Here is an 8,876-nt window from a genome sequence, read left to right as displayed (position 1 = left end):
AGATCGTTGATGGAATCGATGCAATCGACACTCCCCTGGATGGGTTGCCAATCAAAGACCTAACATTTTATATTGACTCTTTTGAAGAAAGAGCCACACAATCGAACAGCTGGAAACGTCGCGGTAGCCTTGAGAACTCTAACACACACAGAGAAGGACGTGTCGAAGAGTTAGACATTGAGCAAAAGATCATGCTAAAACTCTTCAGCGATCTGACAAAAGTCTTCAGGACATCTACACCAAAAATCCATTGTCGTCCAGCGGTAAGGATATATGGCTTTCACCCAGGAGACCCGGGTTCAATTCCTGGCAATGGAATATTATTTTCTTATATCATTTTATTTTACAGTTTCTATCTTAGACTAAAAAGACTTTTATGATCTTCGTACCTTTGTTAGAGTTATGTTATAGATATTTTGTTCAATTTCAAATGGTTAATGCGATAATCCAGTCGTTTTTGAGGTCTCTCTTGTTGAACGACATCATGGTTGAGATGAGAAGGTAATTCAAATGGTTAATGCGATAATCCAGTCATTTTCGAGGTCTCTCTTGTTGAACGACGTCATGGTTGAGATGAGCAGGTGATTCAAATGGTTAATGCGATAATCTAGTCGTTTTCGAGGTCTCTCTTGTTGAACGACATCATGGTTGATGAGCACCCGAGTGAGTTTGACAAGTTGGGCTGTAAAGTACCACACCTCAAGCCAAGTTCATGTGGGCTTAACAAACTTAAAATCCAAGAACACAACCCCTTAAATGAAAACCGGGATGCTAAGGAATTAAAAAGCTTTATTTTTTATGTAGAACAATACTTGAAGGTTACTTGAACTTGCTCATAGGACCTAAGAGTTACGTTGGTCGCAATGCATCTCATGAACGATGCAAAACTATGGTGGCGCTCGAAGGTGAATGGTATAAAAAATGGGTCATGCACCATAAACTCATGGGAAGACTGTTCATGGAATCAATGCAATCGACGCTCCTTCTTATACAAAATTTGGATCAACCAAGAGATAAAACTAGAATTAGATTATGGAACCTTTTTCTAAATTGAGTCACTCCACAATCAAACTTGATCAAGACTTGATTGAATGACTCAGATGCAATCTACCACAAGAATGGCATAAAACTTAGAAATGACAAAGATATGCTCAAATTTCTACACAGGGGATCATCTCAACTTGAGAGATCAATTTCATTGATCACAAATATGCTTTTACATAATAATGTGTGGGTATTTATAGTCTCCCCACAAAAGAAGTCAGTGGCCGTGATTTAATCTTGATCCCTTTAGATCTCCACAGAAGACGAAGTGAATTTGAGCATTACAAACTTTATGAAATTAAAATAAGAAATAAAGTTTTCTAACCACTCATGAAATGATGCTTGCAACTTCATTCGCTACTTCAACCATGCAAATATTTACTTTTGAATCTCCAAATGGTCTTGACTCAAACGAATCAGCTTGTCACACATGAAATGATGGTTGAACCTAGCCTATCCAATTTTGTAGATGAAGTATGAATGCTTGTTGAATCTTCTTGGCCTTGGGTTGTGTAATAGGTCCAGTTGAAACACCGTGATTCTTATCATCATCCCCCTCTTCAAAAGGATTCGTCCTCGAATCAGAAAAATCATCACCTACATCAAAAGGACTTAACTCAGCAACATTGAAAGTAGAATGTACACTGTGATTCTTATCATCATCCCCCTCTTTAGGATTCGTCCTCGAATAAGAAAAATCATCACCTACATCAGAAGAACTCAACTTAGCAACATTGAAAGTAGAATGTATTGAAAATTCTAAGGGAAGATCAATTTTATTGTTCCATGCAATAAAATGAGTCATTTTACTAAATGTCTTATAGAGCATTTATAGTCAAATAAAGAATTAGGAATCCACGCTATGTACAAACGCACTCTCAATTGAGCTATCCACGCTAACATTAAAATTAAAATTCATCATTAAAATTATTTACACTAACTCATTGAAATTTTAAAAAGAAATCATCTCTAAGATAGTAAGTTATATTACTTGAATCAAGTGTGGTGAAGGTCGAATAACACCTGACCTTCAAATCTTCAATATTAAGTTCTCCCAACCAAGCTATCCCTTGTAACATTGAAAATGAAAATTCTCGAATTTTAAAAAGAAATAATCACTAAATTTAGATTAAATAGTCAAGTAGTTTTAAAAAGAAATAATCACTAATTTTAGATTGAATATTTAGGTTATGCAAGTTAGTCAACTTGAATTAGGTGCAGTGAGCGTGGATCAAACACATGACTTTCAGATCTTCAGTGATGCTCTCACGTGACTTTCAGATCTTCAGTGACGCTCTCCAAACTGAGCTATCCCCGCTAACATTAAAAATAAAAATTCATCGATTAATAAGATATTTTCACTACTTCATTGAGATTTTAAAAAGAAATAATAACTAATTTTAGATTGAATAGCGAGGTTATGCAACTTAGTCAACTTGAATTAGGTGCAGTGAACCAGGATCAAACACATGACCTAATCACTAATTTTAGATTGAATATTTAGGTTATGCAAGTTAGTCAACTTAAATTAGGTGCGGTGTGAACGTGGATCAAACATGTGACTTTCAGATCTTCAGTGATGCTCTCACGTGACTTTCAGATCTTCAGTGACGCTCTCCAAACTGAGCTATCCCCGCTAACATTAAAAATAAAAATTCATCGGTTAAGATATTTTCACTACTTCATTGAGATTTTAAAAAGAAATAATCACTAATTTTAGATTGAATATTAAGGTTATGCAACTTAGTCAACTTGAATCAGGTGAAGGGAACGTGGATCAAACACGTGACCTTGAGATCTTCAGTGACGCTCTCCCAACTAAGCTATCCCGGCTAACATTAAAAATGAAAACTCATTAGTAAAGTATTTAGCTAATTCATTGATATTTTAAAAGGAAATAATCACTAATTTTAAATTGAATAGTCACGAGTGAAGTTATGTGACTTGAATCAGGTGCGGTGAACGTGGATCGAACACGTGACCTTCACATTTCCAGTCTGACGCTCTCAAAACTAAGTTATTTTCGCTAATATTTGAAAAAAAAAATCATAAGTAAAGGTATTTCCGCTAATTCATTATATTTTAAAAAGAAATAATCACTAATTTTAGATTGAATAAAGTTATGCAACTTAATGAACTTATGCAACGTAAACCTAAGTGCGGTGAACGTGGATTAAACATGTAACCTTCAGATATTCAGTCCGAACTAAGCTATCCCCGCTAACATTAAAAATCAAAATTCATGTGTAAAGGTATTTCCGCTAATTCATTATTCGTTGAAATTTTAAAAATAAATAATAACTAGTTTATTTTTTATGCAACGTAAACCAAGTGCGGTGAACGTGGATTAATATTAAGAGGATATTTTGGAGATATATTTTAATAATTAGTTAGAATATATCTGAGATATTTAGGAAGTTGCTAGTATAGATTTGATTTACGGTATATTTTATTTATTTACAAGATTTAGTTAGTTATATATTCTTTTTCTATTTTTAGGTATTAGTTGATAGTTTGTATCGTATTTAAACGTGGTAAACCTGAATGAAGATCATACTTTCGATCCCAATTCTATTTCTATTTCTCATTCTTAACATGGTATCAGAGCACCGATTTTGGTGTTCTTAAATATCAAAATTTCCTTCATGGCGGAATCAGCCAAATCCAGCTTCAAAATTTTGGATGTTGATTTAACACATCCTTACTATATTCATCACTCTGATCAGCCACGATATTCACTTGTTCCAATCAAATTAAATGGAGCAAATTACCAATCCTGGAGTAAATCAGTTATGCATGCTCTTATTGCCAAGAAGAAAATTGGCTTCATTGATGGCACAATTGAGGAACCGTCCCAAGATGCAAATTCAACCGAATTCGAACTATGGAATTAGTGCAACAGTATGATAATATCTTGGTTAACTCATTCCGTTGAAGCAGATATTGCTAAAGGCATTATTCATGCCAAGACAGCTCATCAAGTGTGGGTTGATCTTCACGATCAATTCTCACAAAAGAATGCTCCAGCAATTTTTCAAATACAAAACTCGATAGCAACGATGTCACAAGGAACCATGGCACTGTCAACATATTTCACCAATCTCAAAGCACTCTGGGATGAGCTGGAAGCGTACCGCACACCATTTACCTGTAATCAACGTCAAATATATATTGATCAACGCGAAGAAGACAAGTTGATGCAATTGCTCATGGGGCTCAATGAGTCTTATAAAACGGTGAGATCTAACATATTGATGATGTCTCCATTACCTAATGTGAGGCAAGCCTATTCATTACTTGTACAAGAAGAGATGCAGCGTCAGGTAACTTCTAAACCTACTGAGAATTTCTCGATTGCATCAGCAGTGCAGAAGAAAACAATATATTCAAAATTCGCCAAGGACAAATCGTGTGAACACTGTAATAAAAGTGGTCATACAATCAATGAGTGTCAAATTCTTAAGTTTCACTGTAAGTTTTGTGATAGAAGGGGCCATACAGAAGATCGGTGTCGATAGAAAAATAATTCTGGAAGGACAAAACAAGTCAATCAACACAATAATCGTGGATATCGATCATCTGCAAATATGACCGATGTTTCACAGTTGAATACAGAAGAACAGTCACCTAATTCCATTCCAAATTTTTCTTCTGAGCAATTACGACAGATAGCACAAGCCTTATCTGCAATCAATCATCACCCTTCTGGTAATTCTGACAATCACATCAATGTTGCAGGTTTGTTTCCCATATCTACATTATCTATTAACTCTACGAGTTCTAATTCATGGATTCTCGATAGTGGAGCTACGGATCATATAGTATCAAAATCTTCTGTTATAACTGAACCAAAGGCTGCCATCATGTCTACAATAAATTTGCCTAATGGAGAGACAGCACGTGTGTCACATACTGGCAATATTTCCCTTAGCCCTAACCTTAAATTAAACAACGTTTTATGTGTGCCTTCATTCAATTTAAATCTAATTTCGATCAGCAAACTTACCAATAACTTGAATTGTTATGTCACCTTCTATCCTGATTCTTGTGTTATGCAGGACTTGGCTACAGGGAAGATGATTGGCTCGAGTAAACAATTTGGAGGTCTCTATCATATTTCTTCATCTCCAATCAAATCTTCAGCTCATCAAGTATCTCAGTCATCTGATTTGTGGCATTTACGCCTAGGTCATCCTTGTGTTTTCGTAGGATATCCTTGTGGTCATAAAGGTTACAAGTTGTATGACATGCAATCTCACAAATTCTTTATCAGCCGTGATGTTAAATTTTGTGAAGATGATTTTCCTTTTTCATCAGCTTCACAAACTTCGACATTAGCTCCTTCGACTCCTGTTGTACCACTTCATGATCCATCCTACTCAAACATCCATCCTCCACCTTCTATTCCTTCACCTCCTATTCCTCCTTCACCTCCTATCCCTTCACCTACTACTTCGTCGTCTCCTCCACCATCTTCAGATTCACCCACTAATTCCAATCCTATCCCACCTAATATATCAGCTCCACTCCGACGTTCTACTCGTACTAAACAACCTCCAGCTTGGCATAAGAATTATGAGATGTCTTCTGGAGCCAATCATTTAACCTCTAGCTCAAGTCCCGGCACTGGCACTAGGTATCCCCTTCATCATTACCTTTCATTCTCTCGTTTTTCTCTACTCAACGTGCTTTTCTAGCTCTTATTACATCCCAGATAAAACCTAAAACCTATGACGAGGCAGTTGGCGACCTGTTATGGCAGTAGGCTATGAATGATGAAATTGCAGCTTTGGAAGTAATCATACATGGTCTCTCGTTCCTCTACCACCTGGTCATATAGCTATTGGTTGTCGTTGGGTGTACAAAATTAAATACAACTCTGATGGTTCTGTTGAACGTTATAAAGCTCGACTTGTAGCAAAGGGATACACTCAGGTTGAAGGTATTGATTACACAGAAACATTTTCCCCTACAGCGAAACTTACTACACTTCGTTGCTTACTCACTATTGCTGCTGCTCGAAAATGGTTCACCCATCAGTTGGATGTTCAAAATGCCTTTCTCCATGGTAATCTAGACGAGGAAGTTTATATGTCTTTACCACCAGGTCTTCGCCGACAGGGGGAGAATACAGTATGTCGGCTCCATAAATCTCTTTATGGATTAAAACAGGCTTCTCGTAATTGGTTCTCCATATTTTCTACAACTATACAAAATGCAGGCTACACTCAGTCAAAAGCAGATTACTCCTTGTTTACTAAGAGTAAAGGTACTTCTTTCACTGCAGTTCTAATCTATGTTGATGATATTCTGTTGACAGGCAATGATCTCAAAGAAATTCAATATCTCAAGACTAGTTTACTCCAGAAATTTCTTATCATAGATTTAGGAAATTCGAAATATTTTCTAGGCATTGAATTTTCTCGATCTAGAAAAGGAATTTTTATGTCTCAAAGGAAGTATTCTCTAGACATTCTTCAAGACACAGGTCTTACAGGAGCACGTCCAGAAAAATTTCCTATGGAGCAAAATCTGAAACTTTCTTTAACTGAAGGAGAGAAGTTGAATGATCCAAGTAAATATAGACGGTTGATTGGCAGATTAATATATTTGACCGTTACTAGGCCTGACATAGCTTATTCAGTTCGTATGCTTAGCCAATTTATGCATGAACCAAGAAAACCACATTGGGAGGCAGCTCTTCGAGTTCTAAGGTACATCAAAGGCACTCCTGGTCAAGGACTCTTACTGCCATCTGGAAGCAATTTAAGATTACAAGCATATTGCGATTCTAACTGGGGTGGTTGTCAAACTTCCAGACGGTCTATTTCTGGGTTCTGCATTTTCCTCAGAAATTCAATTATTTCTTGGAAGTCTAAAAAGCAGACTAATGTGTCCAGATCATCAGCAGAAGCCGAGTATAGAGCTATGACAAAAACTTGTTTAGAGTTAACTTGATTAAGATACATTCTTCAAGACTTGAATGTTCCACTGTCCGAACCAGCATTATTATATTGTGATAATCAAGCAGCATTACATATAGCAGTCAATCCAGTTTTTCACGAACGTACGAAATACATTGAAATAGATTGTCATATAGTTCGAGAAAAGTTACAATCTGGAATCATCAAACCGTGTTATGTTTCGACCAAAATACAATTGGCAGATGTTTTTACTAAAGCTTTGGGAATACAGCAGTTTGACTTTTTGAAGGACAAGTTGGGTGTGATCGACATACACTCTCCAACTTGAGGGGGAGTATTAGGAGGATATTTTGAAGATATATTTTAATAATCAGTTAGAATATATCTTAGATATTTAGGAAGTTGTTAGTATAGATTTGATTGACCGTATATTTTATTTATTTACAAGATTTAGTTAGTTATATATTCTTTTTCTATTTTTAGGTATTAGTTGATACTTTGTATCCTATCTAAACGTGGTAAATCTGAATGAAGATCATACTTTCGATCCCAATTCTATTTCTATTTCTCATTCTTAACAATTAAACATGTAACCTTCAGATATTCAGTCCGAACTAAGCTATCCCCGCTAACATTAAAAATCAAAATTCACGTGTAAAGGTATTTCCGCTAATTCATTATTCATTGAAATTTTAAAAATAAATAATAACTAGTTTATTTTTTATTGAATAGTCAGCTTATGCAAATGGAAACAGGTGCGGTGAACGTGGAGATTAAACATGCGACCTTCAAATCTTTAATTTGACACTCTCCCAACTGAGCTATCCCCGCTAACATTAAAAATAAAAATGCATAAAACTATAAGGTGCGATGAATGCAGATTGAACATAATACCTTCCAATATTCAATTTGATGCTCTCCCAACTAAGCCATCCTAGATAACATAAAAAATAAATAATCACATGTTTTAGATTGAATAGTAAAGTTATGCAACTTAGTCAACTTATGCCAGTTGGATAAAAAACGTGACAGATCTTATGCTAATTCATTGAGATTTTAAAAAGAAATAATCGATCTTCTGCTAATTCATTGGGATTGAGATTTTAAAAAGAAATAATCGCTAATGTAGTGAACCTGGATCAAACGTTACCTTTAAATCTTCCTTCTACTAATTAATTGAGATTGAGATTTTAAAAAGAAATAATTGCTAATGCAGTGAACGTGGATTTACCTTTAAATCTTCAATATGACGCTCTCAATTAAATCTTCAATATGACGCTAATATTAAAATTTAAAATTCATAAGTAAAGGTATTTCCACTAATTCATTATATTTTAAACATAAATAATCACTAATTTTAGAAAGAATAGTCAAATTATGCAACATGAACAAAGTGCGGTGAACGTGGATCGAACACATGACCTTCAGATCTTCAGTCTGACGCTCTCCCACCTGAGCTATCCCCACAATCATTGGAAATTAAAATTTATCATTAAAGGTATTTTCGCTGATTCATTGAGATTTTAAAAAGAAATAATGACTAATTTTTTATTGAATAGTCAGGTTATGCAAAAAGAAACAGGTGCGGTGAACGTGGAGATCAAACACGTGACCTTCAAATCTTAAATCTGACGCTCTCCAAACTGAGCTATCCCCGCTAACATTAAAAATGAAAGTTTTTAAGTTTTAAGTAAATAATTACTAATTTTAGATTGAATAGTCAAATTATGCACCGTGAACCATGTGTGGTGAACATGGATCGAACATGGTGAACATGGATCGAACACAAGACCTTCAGATCTTCAATCTAACGCTATCTCAACTGATCTATTCACACTAACATTAAAAATGAAAATTCATTAGTAAAGGTATTTTCGCTAATTCATTGAAATTTTAAATAGAAATAAT

General features: G+C 35.2%; 1 non-coding gene across 1 annotated transcript; it reads right to left on the bottom strand.

Moving 5' to 3' along the window:
* Window positions 1-8,362: 8,362 nt before the first annotated feature.
* On the bottom strand, window positions 8,363-8,435 carry TRNAF-GAA (transfer RNA phenylalanine (anticodon GAA)). Its single transcript has one exon. It is a non-coding gene; the product is annotated as a tRNA-Phe (tRNA).
* Window positions 8,436-8,876: the final 441 nt, after the last annotated feature.

Source organism: Cucurbita pepo, chromosome 10, assembly GCF_057944985.1.
Source record: "Cucurbita pepo subsp. pepo isolate OVF chromosome 10, ASM5794498v1, whole genome shotgun sequence".
Lineage (NCBI taxonomy): Eukaryota > Viridiplantae > Streptophyta > Magnoliopsida > Cucurbitales > Cucurbitaceae > Cucurbita > Cucurbita pepo.
This window is presented reverse-complemented; position numbering and strand designations above follow the sequence as displayed.